A 27,798-nucleotide genomic window follows, 5' to 3' on the forward strand; every position below is an offset into this window, starting at 1 on the left:
TACCTCCTGCGACAGCGCCCATTTTTGTTAGGACAGCGCTATCAGCCTCTCAGCAGTTATCTTCCATTTAGACAGCGCCAGCAGCCTCTCAGCAGTCACCTTCCACTAAGTAAGTGTGCGGTCTTTTTATTGATCTATTATACATTTTTTGCAACATGCTTTATTATTATTATTGATTACTCTGCTGGTTTTGTGAGCATTTGCTCTTTTTTACTGCCTTATATAGATATTATTGCCCATTATTGACTACTGGGATAATATCCCCATTTTATGCAGTACTGTTTCCTGCTGATGGTATAGCCTTATTATTTATTTATTGATCCTCCTTTTCTAGTTAGCGCGGTGTTTTTATTTATCTATATCTTTTTACTGCGGTTCTTGACAGATTTAGCACAGTAACTGTCTAAAACACCTGCAGCTTTCTAGTAGATATCCCCTCTGGGAGCGCCGGTGTGTTTTTTTCTTTTTTCTTTTTTATATAATGATCTTTACTTGTTGAACTGGGTCACCAGAGGAGCGGGGTTTCAAAGCCAGAAATAATTTACAATTATTTTTGAAATTCAGAAATTTAGCTCTATCTCCAGAAAATAACTCAGGAATAGGAATTTTAGGTTCTAACATAGGATTCTGAACCACTAAATCTTGAATGTTCTGTACACTTATAGCGAGATTATCCATCAAAGAGGACAGAGCTTGAATATCCATCACAACACCTGTGTTCTGTACCACCCAAATGTCTAGGGGAAAAGAGAGACAAAACACAGTGCAAAGAAAAAAAAATGGTCTCAGAACTTCCCTTTTCCCTCTATTGAGAAGCATTAGTACTTAGGGCCTCCAGTACTGTTATGAACAGGTGATTCAGAACCACAATGGACCTAGTGGTTAAGAGCACACAAGTGACCTGTTTAGTTACTAAATAGGACGAGCTCTGAGACGTAGGAACTCTGCTGACCGCAATCCCTGATCCTATCATACCACACTAAAGGTAGCCGTGGAGCGCTCCTGACCAGAACCTAGGCGCCTCGTCACAGCCTGAGAAACTAGCTAGCCCTGAAGATAGAAAAATAAGCCTACCCTGCCTCAGAGAAATTCCCCAAAGGAAAAGGCAGCCCCCCACATATAATGACTGTGAGTAAGATGAAAATACAAACACAGAGATGAAATAGATTTAGCAAAGTGAGGCCCGACTTACTGAACAGACCGAGGATAGGAAAGATAGCTTTGCGGTCAACACAAAAACCTACAAATAACCACGCAGAGGGGACAAAAAGACCCTCCGCACCGACTAACGGTACGGAGGTGCTCCCTCTGTGTCTCAGAGCTTCCAGCAAGCAAGAAAAACCAATATAGCAAGCTGGACAGAAAATATAGGAAACAAAAGTAACATAAGCAAAACTTAGCTCATGCAAGGCAGACAGGCCACAGGAACGATCCAGGAGATAGCAAGGCCAATACTGGAACATAGACTGGAGGCCAGGAACAAAGAACTAGGTGGAGTTAAGTAGAGCAGCACCTAACGACTTAACCTCATCACCTGAGGAAGGAAACTCAGAAGCCGCAGCCCCATTCACATCCACCAGAGGAAGCTCATAGACAGAACCAGCCGAAGTACCACTCATGACCACAGGAGGGAGCTTGACCACAGAATTCACAACAGTGCAGTGCCCACACTTAAAACATCCCGTAACATCACTTCTAAGCCAGGTGTCCCCAACAGGGCTAATAAAGTGACTACGAACCAATCTGTCATTTAGGGAGCGAGACTTTCTGTAAGTAATTGTAGGGGAGTCACTGAGATACTGAGAGATGTCACGGTCCATACGCAAGACAGGCCAATGTTTTTGAATAATCCGCCTTACATAATTTGCCCCATTGTCAAAGGTAGTTATAAAACGAACAGTATCCTGTTCCTGTGTCCTGATAGTAGGATTCAACAGACTTGTTCTATCCCTTCTTTTTGCTTATTGATAAGCCCTTGTGAGGGTTTTAGAGGGATAACCTCTATCCTGGAAATTCCTCCTCAATTCCTTGGCCTGGAGTTCAAAAGTTGCATCCTCAGAACAGTTCCTCCGGATCCTAAGGTACTGTCCCCTAGGGATCCCCCTCTTGAGATGTTCAGGATGGTGGCTACTCCAGTGAAGGAGGGCATTCATGGCCGTAGGTTTTTTATACGTAGAAGTGATCAGATTACCATCACTGCCCTTCGTAATAAGAATGTCCAAGAAGGGCAATGAAGTAGGCTCAATCACAGATGTAAAAAAGAGCCCAATATCATTGTGATTGAGCTTCTTGACAAAGTTGTCAAAGTCACTGATGGAGCCAGACCAGATGAGAAAAACATCATCTATGTAGGGTTGAGGCCCTTGTGTACCTTGGGGAGGCAGTAGAAGGTGGCGGTGATAGGATGTTGTGGGAGGATGAAGTCAAATTCAGTCTTATTAATTACTCCACTCTCCAGACCCTCCTGCAGTATAAGACGGAGTTCCTCACAATACTCCCTGCTGGGATCATATGCTAGGATCTCATAAGAATTCCTATCAGCTAGTATGGATTCACACATTTGTTGATAATGGACAGTGTCAAGGATGACAACATTGCCACCCTTGTCTGAGGGTTTAATCGCAATGGAATCATCATGTTCAAGACGATTAATTGCCTCCATCTCTCTTCTGGAGCAATTAAAATTACACGACACATGAGTTTGAGAGAGAGAGACGAGATCAGATGTCACCAAATTAGAAAAAACATCAATAGCCGAAAGATCCCCAGTGGGAGGTGGCATTCTCTGGCTTTTGGTTTTAAGTTGGGTAAACGGGCCCATCCCTTGTTGGTTAGGGTCCGTTTCCCCAATACTGTGTAATAGTCTGACATCAGCCAACATATCAGTGGGAATACCAAGTTCACCACAGGTGCAAGAGTCCTGCTTATGAAAATACTTCTTCCATCGTATTTTACGCAGGAAGAGATTTAGGTCCTTAGTCGCCCTGAAAAGATCAAAATCGCTATTAGGAACAAAGGAAAGACCCTTCTTTAGGACCGACATTTCATCAGAGTCCAACTGTCTAATCGATAAATTAATGATTTGGATATCTTGTTTAATGGCGGACCCCAAAGGGTTCCCAGACAGATTGGTCATATAGGGTTCCCCTCCTATTGTTTCCTCGTCGGACGAGGTCTGTCTCTCAGGCTGTAGACTTGATCTAAAAAAACACCGCCTGAGATGTTAGCTGCTCGATCAGGGGGACCCTGTGCCCCTCGGCCTCTCCCTCTCCCCCAATTTTTACCCTTACGAGATTTATTCCTATTCTCAGACTCAGAAAAGTCAGTATCTGTGGAGGATAATTCAGTATCACGGTCAAGAGGGGCAGGTCTAGGAGTTAACACAAGGTAGGCCTTATTCTCTTTAAAATCCTGTATATCCCGCATATACTGGCGATGTTTCCTTTCTTTTAGATGGTACTGAAAACGTTCAATGTGTGTCTGCAATTTAGTCTCCTTCAACGCAAAATCACTTTCTGTTGAGAATTTCCTTGTGATCTCTATCTGTTCTCTAAGTTTGTCATTTAATGCGGCAAGAGATGTTCTCTCCTCATCAAGCAATAACTGCATGAAACGGAGAGAACTTTCCGTTGCCTCTTTCTCCCATTTATTTATAAATGAAGGGTTTTTGTGACGATTCCCCACTGGCAGATTAATGCGCAACCCCTGTGGAACAATTTTTGCCTTCAAATAACTCTCCAAACTTTGCACCTCCCACCATGAGGTAATTTGGTCCCGATAAATCTGTCTCGCTCCCTAAATGACAGATTGGTTCGTAGTCACTTTATTAGCCCTGTTGGGGACACCTGGCTTAGAAGTGATGTTACGGGATGTTTTAAGTGTGGGCACTGCACTATCTGTCGGTACATTGAAGTAGGTAAAAGCTTTACAAGCAATGTTACGGGTAAGAGTTACACTATTAAACAATTTATCAATTGCAGTACTAGAGGAGTTGTCTATAGGGCCTGCGGCGCCGAATATATCGGAAAGACGATTAGAGAATTCAAGCGACGTGTCGGAGAACACATTGGTGATGTGGAACATAAGAGAGATACTTCTATCGCCCGGCATATCAATCATTTGCATGATGGCCAACTTAGCCATCTCAAATTTATGGCCATCGAGAAAGTAAATAAACCAATACGGGGAGGTGATTGGGATCGTGTGCTGTTGCAGCAGGAGGCCAAGTGGACTTTTTACCTAAATACTGTGAGCCCACATGGCCTTAACGATCAGATCAATTATAGCTGCTTTGTTTGAAGGGCCTCCTGGCCACCCTTTCTAGCCTACCTTCTGATTTTTCACAGTTTTTTAGTACCATCGTGCCTAAATCCTTAATTTTGTCATCCAATTATTGTTTATGGGATTCGCTATATTTACAATATAATATGCTATTCACCATATCTTATTTCTATGGGCCTCTTTTTGCATGGTCTGTATATTTTGGGTAGTTGGGGTATTTTTTATTCTATGCGATTATTTAGCCGCATATACTGCCCCCTTTTTTTAGGGTTTTTTATTCATCACACATTGTCCTTTGTAGTGTCCACATTACATTTATATGCTTAGTTCAACACTCTTGCTTCTGCCGCTCAAATTTATCTCATTGGCAGATTACCGTTATTGTGTTCTACTATGTTTTATGGACTCTGCTGTTAGACATACTATTATCCTGGCATTTGGTCATATAGTAGAGGTGGTATATTCACTGCACCACTTGGGGTATTCTGGGTGCCAATTTATGAGTACTTTAGTTGTGGTGCTGTTTTGTGAATATATCATCATCTATATGGTCGCGGTAGTTTTTTCACCGCACTATATGTATGTTACATTGTCTGCCGGCTATCATTGAGGTCCGGGGTTGCTACCATCGACTCATATGTAAATGTAGTCCTTTTGTGACTGCCTCCTTTTTGTAGTATTGGAGATCCAGCTGCTAAGATTGACTCTATTATGCGCTGTCCGGTTGCCAGGTAACAATTACTTCCGGCCCTGGAACTGAGGACTGTAAACGCCTCCATGGTTACGCACTGCATCTGGCGACACTTCCGGTCTTGGTATCGCCAGCCGCATTTAGCGTACGCTTCTTTGAGACATAGCGTTACATATCGCTCGTTCGGTATCGCTCCTCCTTGTTTTCTAAAGGATTTTTTTATTATTTTAGTGAGCGTCATCCTAGAGCGTGTATTGTCCGGTCGCTAGGCAGCGTGTACTTCCGGTTCTGGGACGCAGGACCGGAAATACCTCCTTTGTTGCGGAGACACATGCTCCACATGGTGCTGGGCGTGTGACATCACCGGATCTGTGAGTGTTCCATTCTCATGCATTTTTGTATGTTTATCAAGTGCCGGGTTACATCTTTTATGCAGTATACAGCGCGCTGCCGTTATTTTTCTTATTTACCCTAACTACTTCCAGCTGCCATGTATTCAGATTGCCCAATGGGGAGTGTGATATGTTACTTCACATTTCCTATTTAAGAATTGCCCCAACCCTCCATTCTTTGCAGGACAGCATAGAGGGGGGCAGGACTTTTTGTCCCTCTGTTATTAGCACCTAATCTCCTCATACAAGCTAGTCCCCTGATGACTTGAGCTTGGAAGAAACGCGTCGGGACAACATAGGGAGAGTGCAGGGCACATGTTTACAGGGGTAGATGTGGACTGCCCTTGTAAGGGCAGGAGCTTGGGGGATAGTCTATCGTAGCCCCATAGGGATTGACATAGGGATTGTCATCTCTTCATGGTCCGGATGTCTGTCTGACTAAAGAATATCTGGTGCTCCTATGCCTGCCTACGGAATTGGTGAGACCGTTCCTGTTTGTTTATTAGTACAGTAAGCATATTTTACAGTACATGCTGATTACTGTCTATTGTGTCTATATGCGTCTGGTTGTATAGAGTCAGTTGCTGTCTTATATATTTTTTTGAACAGCTCCTTTGGGTACCCTATCCCGGATTGATTCCGCATATATTGCTGGAAACTTTTAATCCCGTGTAGGGCCTGTCATCTTTCTATGTCCATTTTATATGGTGGTGATGTGGCCCCGTATTAAGTGTTCACTTGGGTGACTTGTTTTTATCTACTTTTGTGTATTAAAAGTTATGTTTTATTTTTTCCACTTCGTGCTTTATTGTGATACTTGTTAGTGGAATCATCTGCTAGATCTACACTCTTTATGCAGATTTTTTGCTTTGTTATATCATATAGACCCCTCAAAATGACTTCAAATGAGATGTGGTCCCTAAAAAAAAAATGGTGTTGTAAAAATGAGAAATTGCTGGTCAACTTTTAACCCTTATAACTCCCTAACAAAAAAAAATTTTGGTTCCAAAATTGTGCTGATGTAAAGTAGACATGTGGGAAATGTTACTTATTAAGTATTTTGTGTGACATATCTCTGTGATTTAATTGCATAAAAATTCAAATTTGGAAAATTGCGAAATTTTCATAATTTTTGCCCAATTTCCGTTTTTTCCACAAATAAGCGCAGGTACTATCAAATAATTTTTACCACTATCATGAAGTACAATATGTCACGAGAATACCGTGTCAGAATGACTGGGATCTGTTGAAGCGTTCCAGAGTTATAACCTCATAAAGGGACAGTGGTCAGATTTGTAAAAATTGGCCCGGTCATTAACGTGCAAACCACCCTTGGGGGTAAAGGGGTTAAAATGCCGACCAAAAAACGACCATCTATTGGGCAAGTTAATCCAAAAGTTAAGAAAGCAAAACTGTCTCAAACAGCTGAGACAAGTGAACAATGCTAGTCCTGGATTGAAAGGAAATGAATGAGACAGGCTGAATCAAAGGCAGCGGAAACATCTGAACAAAAGGATGAATGTTGTCAAAATGATGTAGGCAGGCTGACCTGAGTTTGGAAGCATTTCACTACGACCCAATTCAGGACTATAGGTCACATCTGACAGTCATAGTAAGCAAAATGGACGTAATATGAGAACATTGTCAAGCAAAAATGTTTATCTTTAAACCACCTGGTATGTGGTGGTCAACTGGTAATGTCAGTTTGCCACTTTTAAGTCTATCTCTCGAACCACTTCTTTCATACATATCAGGAACAAAACATGAGTCTAAGCATTTACTGTTAAGTATTAGTAGATACAATTTATCTTTCCAGATGACATCCTTTGGTACAGCAGCTGGACTTGAAGCAGGATTTATGTTGACTTTTAAAGTCCCAAGACAAATATATCACAAAAAAGGTTAGATGTTTCCTTTAGCAAATCAAGACCCAACATTTTTACAAATTTACTGTTTGTGAGATGAACAGATACAAGCTGATCGATGTTGTGAAGTTATACCTGAGACAAAAAAAACATTGTTTTGAATTTGCAAAGATTTTTCCATCAACACAATCAGTTAGTAAACCTTTGTAAAACAGCCTTAGAAAGAATGCCAAGTGCGGAATATCAAGGTGTAATAAGAGCAGACAAGACACCGGTTGGTGGCACAAAAGGAGATTTACTTCTCCGGGTGTTAATGAAGTGGATCGCCCCCAGAGTAGGGCAATGGGGTACTCGGCACCAGGTCCTGCGGTTCGGGGGGATGTCATGGTGGCTGACCCGGTCCGTGGCCCTCAGGGGTGTCCAGTAAAAGAGTTTATATATGGGATAGTGTTCGTGACGCCACCTGTGGTATTCGGTCAGGGTGACCGACGCTGCTTAGGGATCCACTGGGGTGATGTTATGGCAGCTAGATGGTGTACCTTCCCACAGGTGAAGTATGTCCCCAGGGCTACCCAGAGTGTAGATGATGGATGGTGCAAGGCGCAGTGAATAACGAGGACACAAGGGTGCAGTCTCTTTACCTTTACTGAAGGCTTCAGCATCCACAGTCCAGGGTAGAGACCACAGGGTAGGCAGAGTCCGGCCGGTCTGAAGGCAAATCCAGAGTCCCCTTATCCAGGAGGAATTCAATAGCCTTCCCCTAGCGCACAGTAACTCAGTAGGTCCCTACTTGCATAAGCTCCAATAAGGTCCTCACTGTTGTTACTCCTCTCACTGTTCCCCGTGGTCGGATAGAACAAACCCGTATGACTGATGGCCTGAGGCTTTTTACAGGGACTCTAGAGACGCCCCGGCCCCCACAAGTTGCCACCGTGTCTTCTTAGGTATTAAGGTCGGGCAGCTAACATGGAATTAACTGTCCTGCCAGTCTCTGAAGTAACGGCATAGAGCTCTTTACTCCCTCGGTGTTCTGGCTACCGGATCTGCGCTTCAGATGTAAGCAGCCTGCTTCTAGCTGGTCTCCCACTGATGTTTCACTCCTGTTGCTATGACTTCTTTTCTCACTCACTACAGCACAATTCCTTTCGTGTCCTTTCCTAGGATGCTGCCGCATGGGTTGCAGGCGCAGCTCCGTGTCCTTCTCCCTCCTCAGAACGTAGTCTGGATCTGACTGGAGATCACTCCAGCCAGCTCGACCTGGAGACCTTTCCTCGTCGGTCCCCAGCCAGGAACTCTCTCTCTTCCTAACCAACCCACCAGTTTTACCCTAATGTGAGGAGTAGCCTAATAGATAGAACCCTTAGCTCCCCCTGGTGGCTGGAGTGTGAAGTGTGTGTGTGGCTGTTATACCTGGACACAAGATCTCCTTCATTGCCCTCAGACGTAACATCACTCCCCCTGGTGGAAGAACAAGATTACTGCAACGAACCAGGACTCTGGGGCGATGCAGAAGTAGCTATTGTAATGGTTGGGACTTTCTAAGCCGAGATATAATTATTCAGTGACGTAGAGAACATCTTCAGTGTATTACAGAAACACATAGATCATATGATGCTCTGCAATATCCTATAATATTGTGGAATGGCCAAGATGGCGATCACTATAATCTAACACCGACCGATCCCAACACTGCTAGTGTGAAGGAGAAAATGTCTAATGAAATCAATTATTAAACCTTATATAAGTAAGTTCATATATGGTGTAGCAAGATGGCGATTGTGTCTTTAAAACTGTCTTGAAGATCCTTGAAGACTTGGAAGGAATCTTTGGAATGCAAGAGTGAAGACACAAATACACCGTATTTGGAAATGAAGCTTGGAATGAACCAATCAGAGTGACACTAACTATTCAGAAGTTGTGAGACCTCCCCTATTCTGTGTTTTTAGTATTTCCTTTGTTCAGAATAAAGTTCAGTTGGGAAAACCTTCACTAAGAAAGGAGTGTCTGTATCGTCTTTGTGAATGTGATGCATTCCAAGCCTCTAAGCTAGCACTCAGTTTATATTTGGTCGGGTACGAGCAATCATATTGATCTCACTTTAAGAGATCACCCTCACACTAGGCCGACCAATAAACCAACCAATAAAATATCAGCTATGGACTTCTACACCTACCAAATAATGATCAGACAATGGAGGCAACTTTCTCATCAATGTATAGTAGATCTGTATGCCAAGGTGGAGAGCGAGCGTCTTCTGTACATACAACTGAACCAACAAACACTTACAGGGAGGCCATGCCAAAAGCGTGGTCTGATGGAGGATGGTCCATGCTGGGACCTGACATTGCCAGAGGCGTCCCTCACTCGCTTTCCACCTCAACTTCTAACCTGCTCCCTATAATGACTACAACCTGTGCACCTTCCAATCCCCGGGCTCTGTGGGACAAATACACAGAATATCCTAGAGAAGATCTTCATAGAGAGCACAGGAGAGGTAATCCGGACTTAGACATTAATGTCACTGCTGACAGATCCACCACAGTCCTCCTGACTCTAGAAGAAAGGAGCCGATGTATCAGTAGTGACCCTCTAATGGCATCAGGTTACCGGCACCAGCTCCACCAGCCTCTGTGTTATGGGCAGAGATATTCTGGGAGAGGAAAGCCAGGATTTGGGAAGATGAGAGGATTTGTCCCAGTAAATAAGCCTCTTCTGGTTGATGACAACAGATCGGGGGATTTGGCAATTATGGCTCAGATTCCATGTGGGTATAGGAGACGGTTTTCCTTGATGCCCCAGGAGGTTCCGGTAAAACATTCTCATTAATTTGCTGCTCTCAGAAATTCCCTCCATCAATAACATTGCTCCGGCCGCTGCATCGTCTGGGGTTGTGGCCGCTCTTTTAGATGGAGGCGCACGGCTCAGTCAGCACTAGGATTACCCCTGAATCCAGCGCTCTTGGAATCTCCCATCTGTAATATCACTAAAATCTATGAAAGGTCTGGGGGGATCCAATCACTTAAAGGGAACCTGTCACCCCGTTTTTTGAGATTGAGCTATAAATACTGTTAAATAGGGCCTGCGCTGTGTGTTCCTATAGTGTATGTAGTGTACCCCGATTCCCCACCTATGCTGAGAAATAACTTACCAAAGTCGCCGTTTTCGCCTGTCAATCAGGCTGGTCAGGTCGGGAGGGCGTGGTGACATCGCTGGTTCTTCCTCAGCTTTACGTTGGTGGCGTAGTGGCGTAGTGGTGAAGAAGCAGCGCGCGATCTGCGCTGTCATCCCTTTCGTCGGTGGGGGCGGCCATCTTCCTGGGGCCGCGCGTGCGCAGATCGAGTGCTCTGCTGCACGGGGCTTCAGGAAAATGGCCGCGGGATGCCGCGCGTGCGCATTAGAGATCGCGGCGGCCATTTTCCCAAAGCCGAGATGCAACTCGGCTTTGGGAAAATGGCCGCCGCGATCTCTAATGCGCACGCGCGGCATCCCGCGGCCATTTTCCTGAAGCCCCGTGCAGCAGAGCACTCGATCTGCGCACGCGCGGCCCCAGGAAGATGGCCGCCCCCACCGACGAAAGGGATGACAGCGCAGATCGCGCGCTGCTTCTTCACCACTACGCCACCAACGTAAAGCTGAGGAAGAACCAGCGATGTCACCACGCCCTCCCGACCTGACCAGCCTGATTGACAGGCGAAAACGGCGACTTTGGTAAGTTATTTCTCAGCATAGGTGGGGAATCGGGGTACACTACATACACTATAGGAACACACAGCGCAGGCCCTATTTAACAGTATTTATAGCTCAATCTCAAAAAACGGGGTGACAGGTTCCCTTTAATGGGGGGAATTGTTCTACTTTTAGCAACGTTACCTGTTCTTAAAGGAGCAGCACCAGCAGAGGAGCTGAATACTTGTCAGCACAGCAGAGTCCTGCATACACTGAGGCCCCTGATCATGTGACCCTTGGCTCCTCCCCTCCTGTGACCTCATCACAGGTCCTGTGTGCACAGAAAAGCCATACAAGTAAGTGGAGTGCGGCCCTGCGGGTGGAGGTAGGTGGTGGAGATTCCCCATTACTGGGCATGAGGGTTTTGGGGGCATTATCCCCTTCAGCACTGAGGAGACTCCTTTGAGGTCCCTGTGTGGTGTGAACAGTGAGGTAACATCTGTGGACAGAATGCGGCTTCGCTGGTTCCACATTATTTCCAGTCAGACACCTGCAGGATGAGCGGACAGAAGCCCAGAGAAGTTCTCCCACAATGCGATGACTCCTCTCCTGGCTCCAGCACAATAATGTAGATACTAGTGACAGTGCCGGTTTTAGGCAAAGTGGGGTCCTAGGCAAAGTTTAAAATGGGGCCCCAAATGCTAACATATTGCACACCACACAGAAGCATTTAGATTGTACTTACATGCGCTGATCTCAGGACGCTAAACGAGTGTGATCGACAATACTGAAGTTATTGGACGCTTGTTTCCCGGCCTCTTTACACCGTCTGAGAAAGAATGATGGGGACAGAACCATCACTAATAGATCATTAACAGATCACCAGACAGTATCATGTTATCAGCAGCACATCTACAGTTTACACCGGCGATGTGCTGCTGAGAACAAGGATTTCTGTTCCCACATAAACATTCCAATCACCCAATGAATAGGCAGCATTTTGCTTGTTTAGTATAATACACCCCATACTCCTCCATATATTATAATGTGCACCTCAGTCCTCCATATTGTAAAATGTATAATGCACTCCTCATAATCCTCCATATAATATTATACACTTCCCATAGTCCTCCATATAGTATTATATTCTCCCCATAGTCCTCCATGTAGTATAATACACTCCTCATAGTCCTCCATATATTAAAATATACTCCTCAGTCCTCCATATAGCATAATACACTCCTCACAGTGCTCCATATAGTATAATGCACCGCCATAGTCATCCATGTAGTACAATTCACTTCCCATAGTATAATGCACCCCATAGTTCTTCATATAGTATAATGTATTCCCCATAGTCCTCGATACACTATAATGCAGCCCACATATAGTATAATGCAGCCACCACTCCACAGAGTACAATGCAGCCCCCCACAGAGTATAATGTAACCTCCCCATAGAATATAATGCAGCCCCCCCATATAGTATAATGTAGCCCCCTCATAGAGTATGATGCAATCACCCCCCATAGAATATAAATATAATACAGCCTCCCATAGAATGTAATGTAGCCCTGAACAGGATATAATACAGCCCACCTCCCCATAGAATATAATGTAGCCCCATCAAAGAGTATGCAATCATCCCTCATAAAATCTAATAAAGCCCCCCACAGAATATAATGCAGCCCCCCATAGTATATAACACAGCCTCCTCCATAGAATATAATGTATATCGTACCCCCCAAATATATAACAGTCACATAGTATATAGCACAGCCCACATAGCATATGGCACAGCCCACATAGTAATATATAGCACTGCCACGTAGTATATTGCACAACCCACACAGTAGTATACAGCACAGCCCACACAGTAGTATATAGCACTGCCCACACAGTAGTATATAGCACAGCCCACACAGTAGTATATAGCACTGCCCACACAGTAGTATATAGCACAGCCCACACAGTAGTATACAGCACAGCCAACACAGTAGCATATAGCACTGCCGACACAGTAGTATATAGCACTGCCCACACAGTAGTATATAGCACTGCCCACACAGTAGTATATAGCACTGCCCACACAGTAGTATATAGCACTGCCCACACAGTAGTATACAGCACAGCCCACACAGTAGTATACAGCACTGCCCACACAGTAGTATACAGCAGAGCCCACACAGTAGTATACAGCACTGCCCACACAGTAGTATACAGCAGAGCCCACACAGTAGAATATAGCACTGCCCACAACATAGTATACAGCAAAGCCCACACAGTAGTATACAGCACTGCCTACACAGTAGTATATAGCAGAGCCCACACAGTAGTATATAGCACTGCCCACACAGTAGTATATAGCACAGCCCACATAGTAGTATACAGCACTGCCCACACAGTAGTATATAGCACTGCCCACACAGTAGTATACAGCACTTCCCACAACGTAGTATACAGCAGAGCCCACACAGTAGTATACAGCACTGCCCACAAAGTAGTATACAGCAGAGCCCACACAGTAGTATACAGCAGAACCCACATAGTAGTATATAGCACTGCCCACACAGTAGCATATAGCACTGCCCACATCCCCCCTTCCCTCCCCTCCTCTCCCCTCCCGAGAATGGCCCCAGAGTCCAGTAAATAAAATTTTTAAAAAAAGCTCCTCACCTCCCCTCGTGCCCGCGGCGCTCCCTGCTCCTGTCTCAGCGGCTGCCGCTGCACTGCCTGGGACACCATGAGTCCGCGCGCACCAGAGGCAGAGGCAGAGCAGGGAATGATGGGAGAGGGAGCTTTAGGTGACGCTCTCTCCTCCATCATAAAATTGAACTGTACCAGCAGACGCCAGTATAGTTCAATGCGGCGGGGGAGTCGGGGCTGACGGCAGGCGGGCCCCCCTGCCTCACAGGGACCCCATAGCGGCTGCGTGACTTGCCGCTAGCTGGGGACCCCTGGGGGAGCGAGGGCCCCAGGCAACTGCCTGGTCTGTCTGCCCCTAACGTCGGCCCTGACTAGTGATGAGTGAGCCGCTCTCCACTACTCGATCAGATATCGGGAGCTCGGACAAGCTTGTTACTGGAGTATCGCAGGTGATGGAGCACCATGCTCGAGTTCCCAGCCAATAAACATGCAGGGATTGCCTGCCATACACGGGAGTGCTGTAGCCATGTTGGCTACTGGCAGGGCCGATGTCAGCAAGTGCCGGGGCCCTGGCGAGACTGGGGGGCCCATAACGGTAAGACACTTATTATGCCAGCATTGCCGACACTGATGCGCAGCGCATCATGCACTGCTGGGGGGCCCCCGAAACCGGACAACATCATTCCCAAGTCCAACCCTCCCTGTGCTAGTGTGATGTGTGCGACTCCAGCCAGGACTCGGAGGCGGAGCTGGAGCGGATATATGATTCCCGGCAGCAGGAGGTGGGACTCACTGACTGGGACTCACTGCAGCAGGAATACTCGCCAATCACCGTCCATGGGGATAGAAGAGTCACTTCTAGGCCAGCAGTCGTCACTTCCGAGTGAGAGTGAGGAGCTCGTCATCCTAAGAAGAGCAGCGCTGACACACAGATCGCATCGCGACAAGGTCCCGGACCTGGGTCCACAGTCCATTTCCAGCGCAGCGAGCAGCAGAAGACGAGCAGCATTCGTCAGTGCATGTGCGCAGATCCTGTGTCCACAAAGGTCGATGGCGATGACGTGGTGGTGGGTGAGCTGGGCTGCCTGTGTTATATACTACGTGGGCTGCTTGTGTTATATACTACGTGGGCTGCCTGTGTTATATACTACGTGGCTGTGCTATATGCTACGTGGCTGCCTGTATTATATACTACATACGTGGGCTGCCTGTGTTATATACTACGTACGTGGGCTGCCTGTGTTATATACTATGTACGTGCCTGGGCTGCCTGTGTTATATACGATGTGGGCTGCCTATGTTATATACTACCTACGTGGGCTGCCTGTGTTATATACTATGTGGCTATGCTATATACTACGTGGCTAGGCAATATATTACGTGGCTGTGCAATATACTACGTGTCTGTGCTATATACTACGTGTCTTGGCAATATACGACGTGGCTGGGCAATATAGTACGTGGCTGTGCAATATACTACGTGGCTGTGCAATATACTACGTGGCTGTGCTATATACTACGTGTCTGGGCAATATACTACGTGGCTGTGCAATATACTACGTGGCTGGGCAATATACTACGTGTCTGCTTTATACTATGTGGGCTGTGCTGTATACTACGTGGCTGTGCTATTTACTTCGTGGCTGTGTTATATACTACATGGGCTGTGCTATATATTACGTGGCTGTGTTATATACTACGTGGCTAGGCAATATATTAAGTGGCTGTGCAATATACTACGTGTCTGGGCAATATACTACGTGGCTGGGCAATATAGTACATGGCTGGGCAATATACTACGTGGCTGTGCAATATACTACGTGGCTGTGCTATATACTACGTGTCTGGGCAATATAATACGTGGCTGGGCAATATACTACGTGGCTGGGCAATATACTATGTGTCTGTGCTTTATACTACGTGGGCTGTGCTGTATACTACGTGTCTGTGCTATATACTACGTGTCTTGGCAATATACTACGTGGCTGGGCAATATTCTACGTGGCTGTGCAATATACTACGTGGCTGGGCAATATACTACGTGTCTGCTTTATACTATGTGGGCTGTGCTGTATACTACGTGGCTGTGCTATTTACTTCGTGGCTGTGTTATATACTACATGGGCTGTGCTATATATTACGTGGCTGTGTTATATACTACGTGGCTAGGCAATATATTAAGTGGCTGTGCAATATACTACGTGTCTGGGCAATATACTACGTGGCTGTGTAATATACTACGTGGCTGGGCAATATACTACGTGTCTGCTTTATACTATGTGGGCTGTGCTGTATACTACGTGGCTGTGCTATTTACTTCGTGGCTGTGTTATATACTACATGGGCTGTGCTATATATTACGTGGCTGTGTTATATACTACGTGGCTAGGCAATATATTAAGTGGCTGTGCAATATACTACGTGGCTGGGCGATATACTACGTGGCTGGGCAATATAGTACATGGCTGGGCAATATACTACGTGGCTGTGCAATATACTACGTGGCTGTGCTATATACTACGTGTCTGGGCAATATAATACGTGGCTGGGCAATATACTACGTGGCTGGGCAATATACTATGTGTCTGTGCTTTATACTACGTGGGCTGTGCTGTATACTACGTGGCTGTGCTATTTACTTCGTGGCTGTGTTATATACTACGTGGGCTGTGCTATATACTACTTGGCTGTGTTATATACTACGTGGGCTGCGCTATATTTCTCTGCTGTATCTGTGCATCATGAATTGTGGTATGTGTTAAAGAGGGGGCCCACTGAGACTCTTTCGCCCGGGGCCCTCAAAAACCTGGAGCCGGCCCTGGCTACTGGTATTACTGTGACTGTCCGGCCTCATCACGTTATTGGGTTTATAGAAGACCCAGTGACATGATGCTCGGCACACCGTCCTCAGGAAGCAGCTCAGGGAGAGTTGTTATAGGAGGGAACGCTTAGATTATTGTCAGCCCCCCTAAGTATTATAAAGTTGTATTCTTTAGTGTCTCTCATGTGGCGCTATAGCGTGTATTTAACTCATTCACCCCGAAGCCTGTTTTCACCTTCCTGACCAGGCCAATATTTCCAATTCTGACCATTATCGCTTTATGAGGTAATAACTCTGGACGCTTCAATGGATCCCACTGATTCTGAGACTGTTTTTCGTGACATATTGTACTTCATGATAGTGGTAACATTTCTTTGATATGACATTTATTTGTGAAAAAATCAGAAATTAGGTGAACATTTTGCAATTTTCAAAACTTAATTTTTATGCCCTTAAATCAGAGTCATGTCACACAAAGGAGTTAATAAATAACATTTCCCACATGTTTCCTTCACATCAGCACAATTTTTGAAACATATTTTATTGTTAGGAAGTTGTAAGGGTTAAAAGTTGTCCAGCTGTTTCTCATTTTTAAAGCAAAACTTGCAAAACCATTTTTTTAGGGACCACATCACATTTGACAGGCTTATATGACTTAAAGTGCCCAAAAGTGACACCATTCTGAAAACTGCACCCCTCAAGGTGTTCAAAACCACATTCAAGAAGTTTATTAACCCTTCAAGTGCTGCACAGGAACTGAAGCAATGTGGAAGTAAACAACAAAAGTTGTTGTGCAATTTCTCTTGAGTACGCTTTTACCCCATATGTGGGGGAAAACCACTGTTTGGGTGCACAGCAGGTCTCGGAAAGGAAGGAGCACTGTTTGACTTTTTGAACTCAAAATTGCCTGGAATTGAGAGTGGACGCCATGTCGCATTTGAAGAGCCCCTGATGTGCCTATACTGTAGAAACCCCCACAGGCATTTACAACGTAGAGCCATGAAAATAAAAAATAATCAATTTTTTCAGCAAAAATGATCTTTCGGCCTGGATTTTTTTATTTTCACAAGGATAGCAGGAGAAAATAGACCACGACCAATGTTGTCCAGTTTCTCCTGAGTATGCCGATACTACATATGTGGAGTAAAATCGCTATACGCTTTGAATCAATCCTTAATTCAAAGACCAGGATTCTCAGGGCAGGTTTCACAATGGTAAATTGTGTCCTTTTGGATTCCCCTCTTTGAGCATACTCTACACTGTTTTTGTGATCTTCCATCTAGGCTTTGGGATTCTCCTGCTGCGCAGGTAGATCCCAAGTATTATCTGGTACTATGGTATCCCATTCAGGTCCGCCCGCTCCTAGTGCTGCTCAGCACAGGCATCGGTCCCAGCGTCTTGCTCAGGCTCGTGGTATACGTTTGGTTACTGGTGGCTCTTCAGCCAAGTCTGTGGTAATCAGTGATATGCAGGTGTAACCTTGCGCTCTGGAGTCTAAATCCAGAGATGACCTTACTGAGCATGTCTCTGATGTAACATCTTCTTATTGGCAGTCGGACGTTAGCTGCTCTGGTGATGTGGCAGCTCTGGATTGACCTGCGGGTGATGTCTTGACCGACTAGGCATGAGTGTTTGGGGTGGAGCCTAGTGTATAAAAGGCTCTCAGCGGCGCAAGTGGGCACGCTAGTGTCATTTATGTTTTGGTGAGAGTGGGTGGTTATTCTACTACTCTGCATGTTTGTGTGAGTCTGTCTATGCTCAAGGACTGTACATGTTGGCAGGCAGGTAGCACATTTAGGCGGTTTCTCTACTCATGAGTCTCTAGTTTGCTACTTGCTTAGGGTGCCGGTCAGGCACAAGTTCGGTAGCGTCAGGACTGGGGTAACTAGCCGCTTGGCTTTGCATCTGTTTCTTTCCTGTGTGTGGTTAGCACAGTTCAGTTACAGAGCCAGCTCAACCCACGTGCTACCATCCCTGTGACGTTAACAGGGTATAGTACTTGGCATTCCTAGTGCAGTACCTCTCTGTGATGTAACTGAGCTTGATACTCAATGTTCCGATCACTCTGTGTGGCGTTATCTCAGTCTGTTTAAGGTAATACTCACTGTTTTGTTCCATCATTGTTCACTCTACCAGCAGGATCATCTCCGCACGGTGGAACCTGGGTTGCAATTGCACTTTATTTTATATTTTATTTAGTGCAATCTGCCAACCCTAGCACTTCCTTTTTTCACTGTTTGGAGAACCGGTCCTGGAAAATGTTGTCCTGGGACAATATGGCACAATCAGTTTCAGAAGTACCAGAACCCTCACCTTCCTGAGTGCCAAACATTAGAACCTTGATGACTACCTCCTGAAACTGAAGGAAGGTCCCTGTATCGCCTGCAGATCAGAATAGCACAAAAGCATTGTACGGTGCCATCAATACAATGTGCATAGCCCATTTTTTATACCATGCTTTAGCTTTTCGCATGGCACTGTATGTTTTGAGGACCTGGTCTGAGAGATCTACACCCTATGTACCGATTGTAATCCAAGATCCAATCTGGCTTTGGGACTTGTGTTGTGGTACCATGAACAGTGACAAGGGAGCTGTTGTCACGGTGTATGGTGGTGAAGATAAGAACATCCCTTTTGTCCTTATCCTTGACCACCAGCATGTTTTCGCTGCATTGGGCTTGACTTTCGCCCTTTCTCAGCATTTGCCCAATTAATGGCTTAGGCAGGTCTCTCTGATTTTTTTCACATGGTGCCACAGGCAACTGTACTTCTGACAGAAAGGATCTTGAAGAGGGGGGGATACTGGTGTGAAAGTTATCAATGTAGAGGTGATAACCCTTATCCAGCAGTGGGTGCAGCAATTCTCACACAATTTTCCCACTCACCCCCAAGATGGGGGGGGCATTCAGGGGGTTAATCTGAGTGTCATTTCCCTTGTAGACACTAAATCTGTGGGTGTACCCTGAGGTACTCTCCCACAGTTTGTATAGTTTAATTCCTTACCTGGACCTCTTTCTTGGCAGGTATTGTTGAAATTTTAGCCTCCCTTTGAAATGAACCAGAGATTCATCTGTGGTGATGTCCCTTTGGAGGTTGTACACCTCAGCAAATATTCTGCTAAATTGTTCAACCACTGACCAAATGTTATATAGACGATCAAAGTTCAGATCGTCTCGGGGAGGTCACTGCTCATTATCACTATAATGCAATCATTTTTGGATCTCTTCAAATCGTGTCCTTGTCATGGCCATACGGAATTCAGGTGTACTGTAGAGAATATCAGTACTCCAGTATTGCTGAAGCTCTGGTTTTCTGACTACAGGGCTGCCACTAGAAATTTCGGGGCCTCATACTTGCATATTTTTCGGGGCCCCCTTGAGACTCCACCCAGGCTCCACCCCAGCACCGCCTCCACGCTCCACCCCTCGAACTGTCCACAGTCCCACTGCTCTCTCTTGGAAAAAGTCCACTTCTTACCTATCACACACTAAGGCTATGTGCACACGTAGGAAGGGGGCTGCGGGTTCTCCCGCGGGTTTTCCCGCAGCGGATTTGATAAATCTGCAGGGCAATCCCGCTGCGGTTATCCCTGCAGATTTATCGCAGTTTGTGTTGCGGGTTCCGCTGCGGGATTAATCCTGCGCTTGGTTTACTATTGATGCTGCATATGCAGCATCAATAGTAATGTTAAAAATAATAAAAATAATGATATACTCACCCTCTGACGTCCCGATCTCCTCGGCGCTGCACGCGGCGGTCCGGTTCCAAAGATGCTGTGCGAGAAGGACCTTCGTGACGTCACGGTCATGTGACCGCGACATCACGGTCATGTGACCGCAGGTCCTGCTCGCATAGCAACCTGAGACCGGACGGCCGTGTGCAGCGCTGAGAGGTGAGTATATCATTATTTTTTATTTTAATTCTTTTTTTTTTTTTTTTTACTCAAATATGGTTCCCAGGGCCTGGAGGAGAGTCTCCTCTCCTCCACCCCGGGTACCATCTGCACATTATCCGCATTACTTCCCGCATGGTGGGCACAGCCCCATGCGGGAAGTAAGCGGATCAATGCATTCCTATGGGTTCAGAACCGCCGTGATTCTGCACAAAGAAGTGACATGCTGCAGGATGTAAACTGCTGCGGTTTCCATAGGGTTTACATGTTACTGTAAACACAATGGAAACTGCAGCGGACCCACAGTGGCAAAATCGCCGCGGTTCCACGGTAAAAACCGCAAAGTGTGAACAGGTCCCATCACCAGATCACACATATAGCCGGCAGCTTTTATTTTGGCTAAAAAAAATTTTTAGCCGTCACCATAACACAGTAGACACTGCTGGCCAGGCCCTACTCTGATGTAACCTATTAAATATTTGTTAAAATATGCAATACAATTTAGGTATATTTTTATTTATTTTTCAATTTTTAAAATGACCAATAATATCACATACAAGGAACAAACAGAGGTGTATCTAGCCTTTCCTGCACCCGGGGCAAAGGATCAGTTTGTGTATATGATACCAGTTATTATAAAAAGTAAAGAGAAAAAATTTAGAAGAAAAAGTTGAAAAGAAAAAATAGATGTATAGAAAAAAATTAGAGATGTTCACTACAGTCATGGACAAAAATTTTGAGAATGAGACAAATATTAATTTTTCCAAAGTCTACTGCTTCATTTTTTCTAATGGCAATTTGCATATACTCCTGAATGTCAGAGTGATCAGCTTAACAGCAATTACTGTACTTGCAAAGTCAATATTTGCCCAGAAAATGAACTTTAACCCCCAAAACACATTTCAACATCATTGCAGTCCTGCCTTAAAAGGAGCAGCTAACATCGTTTTAGTGATTGATCCATTAACACAGGTGTGGGTGTTGATGAGGACAGGGCTGGCGATCAATCAGTCATGATTAAGTAAGAATGACATCACTGGACACTTTAAAAGGAGGCTGGTGCTTGGTATCATTGTTTCTCTTCAGTTAACCATGGTTATCTCTAAAGAAACACGTGAAGCCATCATTGCACTGCACAAAAATGGCCTAACAGGGAAGAGTATCGCATCTACAAAGATTGCACCTCAGTCAACAATCTATCGCATCATCAAGAACTTCAAGGAGAGAGCTTCCATTGTTGTCAAAAAGGCTCCAGGGCGCCCAAGAAAGACCAGCAAGCCAGGACCCTATGAGCTTGCTCAGGAATGGCAGCAGGCTGGTGTGAGTGCTTCCGCACGCACTGTCAGGCGGAGACTCTTTGAGCAAGGCCTGGTTTCAAGGAGGGCAGCAAAGAAGCCACTTCTCTCCAGAAAAAAACATCAGGGACCGACTTATATTCTGCAAAAGGTACAGGGAGTGGACTGCTGAGGACTGGAGCAAAGTCATTTTCTCTGATGAATCCCCTTTTCGATTGTTTGGAACATCTGGAAAACAGCTTATTCGGAGAAGAAGAGGTGAGCGCTACCACCAGTCTTGTCTCATGCCAACTGTAAAGCATCCTGAAACCATTCATGTCTGGGTTTGCTTCTCAGCCAAGGGAATCGGCTCACTCACAGTCTTGCCTAAAAACACAGCCATGAATAAAGAATGGTACCAGAATGTCCTCCAAGAGCAACTTCTCCCAACCGTCCAAGAGCAGTTTGGCACCCAACAATGCCTTTTCCAGCATGATGGAGCACCTTGCCATAAAGCAAAGGTGATAACTAAATGGCTCATGGAACAAAACATAGAGATTTTGGGTCCATGGCCTGGAAACTCCCCAGATCTTAATCCCATTGAGAACTTGTGGTCAATCATCAAGAGACGGGTGGACAAACAAAAACCAACAAATTCTGGCAAAATGCAAGCATTGATTATGCAAGAATGGACTGCTATCAGTAAGGATTTGGTCCAGAAGTTGATTGAGAGCATGCCAGGGAGAATTGCAGAGGTCTTGAAGAAGAAGGGTCAACACTGCAAATATTGACTTGCTGCATTAACTCATTCTAACTGTCAATATAACCTATTGGTACTCATAATATGATTGCAATTATATTTCTGTATGTGATATAAACATCAGACAAACACTAATAAAAACCAGAGGGCAGCAGATCATGTGAAAATATAATTTTGGTGTCATTCTGAAAAATTTTGGTCATGACTGTACACTAATGTCCTCCCTATAAATTTACCCGACAATAGATTTGTGCTAAAGAAAAATGGACGTCACTAGCAATACAACGTACACTCCCATAATGCACTACCTAAAAATTTACTTGACGGAAATAATTATTTGTTTGCAAAAACAAAATGAACGTTACCAACAATATGACGTACGCTCCTCTAATGCACTAGAAATTACCCGGTGATAACCATTTTTTTATGCAAAAGAAAGACACTACCTCCCTATCTATACAGGCAGGGCCGTATTTGCCACTAGGCACTTGAGGACACGTGCCTAGGGTGGGGACAATGCAGGGGGGCGGCACCTGAGCAAGGGGGGAGGGGGTCTCGGGCGCGAGGCCACCATCAGGGCATTGCTGCCCTGACTACTGTATGGGGCAGAAATGGGTGCTGTACCTTTAAGCAGCAGCAGCCCAAGTGCATCATGGTCCCCCTGACGCCGGTCATGTCACACGCTGCGCGCTCTTCTTAAGAGCACTGGAGCAGACTGCAGAGAACCAGGTAATGTTTGTGGGAGAAGATACTGAAGTCGGCGGTGAGCAGGGAGAGGAGGAGGCGGGCAGTGTGTGAGGACTCAGAGGAAGCTGCAGAGAGGAGTGAGGTGAGAGAGGAGACGGGAGTCTGCTGATGTGAGTGAGTGAGTGAGGGGAGGGAGGCTGCTAAGGGGAGGAGATGAGAGGCTGGTAAGGAGAGGAGATGAGAGGCTGGTAAGGAGATGAGAGGCAGGAGAGGAGAGGCTGGAAAGGAGAGGAGATGAGAGGCTGGTAAGGAGAGGAGAGGCTGGAAAGGAGAGGAAAGGCTGGAGAGGAGAGGAGAGGCTGGTAAGGAGAGGAGATGAGAGGCTGGTAAGGAGAGGAGATGAGAGGCTGGTAAGGAGAGGAGATGAGAGGCTGGTAAAGAGATGAGAGGCTGGAAAGGAGAGGAGATGAGAGGCTGGTAAGGAGAGGAGAGGCTGGAGAGGAGTAGCTGGAAAGGAGATGAGAGGCTGGAGAGGAGAGGAGATGAGAGGCTGGTAAGGAGAGGAGATGAGAGGCTGGAAAGGAAAGGAGATGAGCGGCTGGAAAGGAGATGAGAGGCTGGAAAGGAGAGGCTGGAAAGGAGAGGAGAGGCTGGAAAGGAGATGAGAGGCTGGAAAGGAGAGGCTGGAGAGGAGAGGCTGGAAAGGAGATGAGAGGCTGGAAAGGAGAGGAGATGAGAGGCTGGTAAGGAGAGGAGATGAGAGGCTGGTAAGGAGAGGAGATGAGAGGCTAGTAAGGAGAGGAGATGAGGCTGGAAAGGAGAGATGAGAGGCTGGTAAGGAGAGGAGAGGCTGGAAAGGAGATGAGAGGCAGGAGAGGAGAGGCTGGAAAGGAGAGGAGATGAGAGGCTGGTAAGGAGAGGAGAGGCTGGAGAGGAGATGAGAGGCTGGTAAGGAGTGGAGATGAGAGGCTGGAAAGGAGAGGAGAGGCTGGAAAGGAGATGAGAGGCTGGAAAGGAGATGAGATGAGAGGCTGGAGATGAGAGGCTGGAAAGGAGAGGAGAGGCTGGAAAGGAGAGGAGAGGCTGGAAAGGAGATGAGATGAGAGGCTGGAGAGGAGATGAGAGGCTGGAGAGGAGAGGCTGGAAAGGAGATGAGATGAGAGGCTGGAGAGGAGATGAGAGGCTGGAAATGAGAGGAGAGGCTGGAAATGAGAGGAGAGGCTGGAAATGAGAGGAGATGAGAGGCTGGTGAGGGGAGGCTGCTGAGGAGAGGAGATGAGAGGCTGGAGAGGGGAGGCTGCTGAGGAGAGGACATGAGAGGCTGGTGAGGGGAGGCTGCTGAGGAGAGGACATGAGAGGCTGGTGAGGGGAGGCTGCTGAGGAGAGAACATGAGAGGCTGGTGAGGGGAGGCTGCTGAGGAGAGGACATGAGAGGCTGGTGAGGGGAGGCTGCTGAGGAGAGGACATGAGAGGCTGGTGAGGGGAGGCTGCTGAGGAGAGGACATGAGAGGCTGGTGAGGGGAGGCTGCTGAGGACATTACTACAGGTAATGAGTGGAGGAAAGAGGAGACTCTTAAAGAAGAAGTTACAGGTCTGTGAGAGCCAGAAATCTTGATTGTTTGTTTCTGACTAAATACTTATTTTCCACCATAATATGCAAATAAAATGTTAAAAAAACAGACAATGTGATTTTCTGGATTTTTTTTTCTCAGTTTGTCTCCCATAGTTGAGGTCTACCTATGATGTAAATTACAGACGCCTCTCATCTTTTTAAGTGGTGGAACTTGCACTATTGCTGACTGACTAAATACTTTTTTGCCCCACTGTATATAGCACATGTTGGGAAGGGGTTAACTTTTTTAAACCTATTAAATAACTAATAAAAAAAAACTGCCATGGGGACCGGCTATTTTTGATAACCAGCCAAGGTAAAGCAGATAGCTGGGGCTGATAAGAAGGCCGATGGATATTGTTCCCTTCCCAGCCTAAAAATACCAGCCCGTAGCAGCCCCAAAATCGGCGCATCACATTAGATACACCAATTCTGGCATTTTGCCTGGCTCTTTCTGGGTGCATGGGCCATCAGCTGTGTAGTGTAGTTATCAAATATGGAAAGGGTCCCCACTTAATTTTTTAAAATTATTTATTTATTACCCATCAGCGACCCTGGAGTCTGATGTGCGTCCAGGCATCTTCACCATGCTGTTCCCATTCCATTTGAGTGCTGATTCCATCCATTTCAGCAATTTTCCTGCCCACCCAGCCCTCCTTTTAGGGTCTTCTGGTAAAATGCTTCCCATTGACTTCCATTATAGTTGGTACTCGACTCTGAGCGCCCGACCTGCTTGATTTGAATAACGAGCACTCAAGCATTTTAGTCCTCGCTCATCACTAGTAGATACAATTGATAACACTTCAGGGAATTTGCAGGAATATGTGGCGAATACTCACTGGATCTTCTGCTTTCAGGACTGGTTCCTCCTGTAAGTCCTATTAAACAATCCAGGAGAAGATCTTGTCAGAAACGTGATGTGGCATTCATCAGCTGGCGGCATAAGCAGTATTTCATGGAGACAGGATAGAAAGGGAGTTAAATTGTGAAAATTCACCTTTTGCGATGTTTCAGGGTTGGACGCCTTTTTTAAGCATGTGTCATATCCCTTAGATGTTCCTTATATAGTGATTGTCACATGACAACAAGATCCCGAATGTCAGAACCAGCACACATACGTGACATAAAGATAATAAATGATACAAGAAACAACAAAGAAAAGGGAAAGAAACAAACAACCAACGTCCATAGAGTGACAGGATTATTACTTGTTAATACTAGAAATATATTGCATAGGGAAAATTGCAACCATTTCTCACAAGAAGAATCCTGGAAACACAGAATTAGAAATGATTATTTCTCCCCAGTTTCTGTTTTTTCGAAATCACTGCGCCTGCCGCCACGCTGCTAGCACTGTTGCACTTTTTGTTTATTGTCTGAATCAAATGAAAATTAAAAAGTGTCTTCTAAAATGGTTTAGTGCTGACTTTCATCATTCCGTTTTCTTGATTATAAATAGTCTCACGTCTATGCACCACCCTGAATATTTATTACTAGATGGTGGCCCGATTCTAACGCATCGGGTATTCTAGAATATGCATGTCCACATAGTATATTGCACAGCCCACGTAGTATATTCCCCAGCCCACGTAGTATATTCCCCAGCCCACGAAGTATATTGCCCAGCCACGTAGTATATTGCTCAGCCACGTAATATATTGCAGTCACGTAGTATATTGGCCAGCCACGTAGTATATTGCCCAGACACGTAGTATATTGCCCAGCTACGTATTATATTGCCCAGTGACATAGTATATTGCCCAGTGATTAGTATATTGCCCAGTGACGTAGTATATTGCCCAGCCATGCAGTATATTGATCAGTGACGTAGTATATTGCCCAGTCACGTAGTATATTGCCCAACCACGTAGTATATTGCCCAACTACGTAGTATATTGCCCAGTGACATAGTATATTGCCCAGTGACGTAGTATATTGCCCAGTCACATAGTATATTGCCCAACCACGTAGTATATTGCCCAACCACGTAGTATATTGCCCAGTGACGTAGTATATTGCCCAGCCACGTAGTATATTGCCCAGCCACGTAGTATATTGCCCAGTGATGTAGTATATTGCCCAGTCACGTAGTATATTGCCCAGCTACATAGTATATTGCCTAGTGACGTAGTATATTGCCCAACCACGTAGTATATTGCCTAGTGATGCCACGTAGTATATTGCCCAGTGACGTAGTATATTGCCCAGTAACGTATTATAGAGCACGGAGCCACGTAGTATATTGCCCAGTTACGTAGTATATTGCCCAGTGACGTAGTATACAGCACAGAGCCACGTAGTATATTGCACTGTAACGTAGTATACAGCACAGAGCCACGTAGTATATTGGCCAGTCACGTAGTATATTGCCCATGCCCAGTGTCGTAGTATACAGCACAGAGCCACGTAGTATATTGCACAGCGAAGTAGTATACAGCACAGAGCCATGTACTATATTGGCCAGTCACGTAGTATATTGCCCAGCTACGTAGTATATTGCCCAGCCAGGTTTGTCGCAGGTTAAAAAATAAAAAATAAACATATACTCACCTTTCCGAGGGCCACTTGTAGTCCACGGCAGCTTCCGGTCCCAGGGTTGGTATGAGCGCAGGACCTGTGATGAATTCGCGGTCACATGACCGTGACGTCATGGCAGGTCCTTCTCCCATGCCATCTTTGCCACCGGAACCTGCAACGGAAGATGGCGGCCGGCGCGAGCGACTACGGAGGGTGAGTATAGAAGGTTTTTTTTATTTTTATTATTTTTAACATTACATTTTTTACTATTGATGCCGCATAGGTAGCGTCAATAGTAAAAAGTTGGGGACACACAGGGTTAATAGCGGCGGTAACGGAGTGCGTTACCCACGGCATAACGCGGACCGTTACCGCCGGCATTAACCCTGTGTTAGCAGTGACCGGAGGGGAGTATGCGGGCGACAGGCACTGACTGCGGGGAATAAGGAACGGCCATTTTCTTCTGGACTGTGCCCGTCGCTGATTGGTCGCGGCAGCCGTGACAGGCAGCTGGCGAGACCAATCAGCGAATGAATAACCGTGACAGAAGAACAGACAGACAGACGGAAGTGACCCTTAGACAATTATATATAAGATAGTGGAGGTTGTAACATTGGTTCTAGGTGTCCATATACTGGGTAAAAACTTTCTGTTTGGTGCCTCAACACTTCACTATATATATTTTTGTAATATTT

At 45.6% G+C, this 27,798-nt stretch overlaps 1 protein-coding gene across 1 annotated transcript in view; it reads left to right on the forward strand.

The window, feature by feature from the left end:
* Positions 1-11,234: 11,234 nt before the first annotated feature.
* LOC138663579 (oocyte zinc finger protein XlCOF6-like) overlaps positions 11,235-27,798 on the forward strand; it is a 40,876-nt gene continuing 24,312 nt past the window's right edge. The window contains exon 1 of the mRNA XM_069749827.1: positions 11,235-11,280. The gene's annotated coding sequence lies outside the window, so the exon portion shown is untranslated. The remainder of the gene's footprint in view (positions 11,281-27,798) is intronic.

Source organism: Ranitomeya imitator, chromosome 2 (assembly GCF_032444005.1).
Source record: "Ranitomeya imitator isolate aRanImi1 chromosome 2, aRanImi1.pri, whole genome shotgun sequence".
In the NCBI taxonomy this organism is placed as follows: Eukaryota; Metazoa; Chordata; class Amphibia; order Anura; family Dendrobatidae; genus Ranitomeya; species Ranitomeya imitator.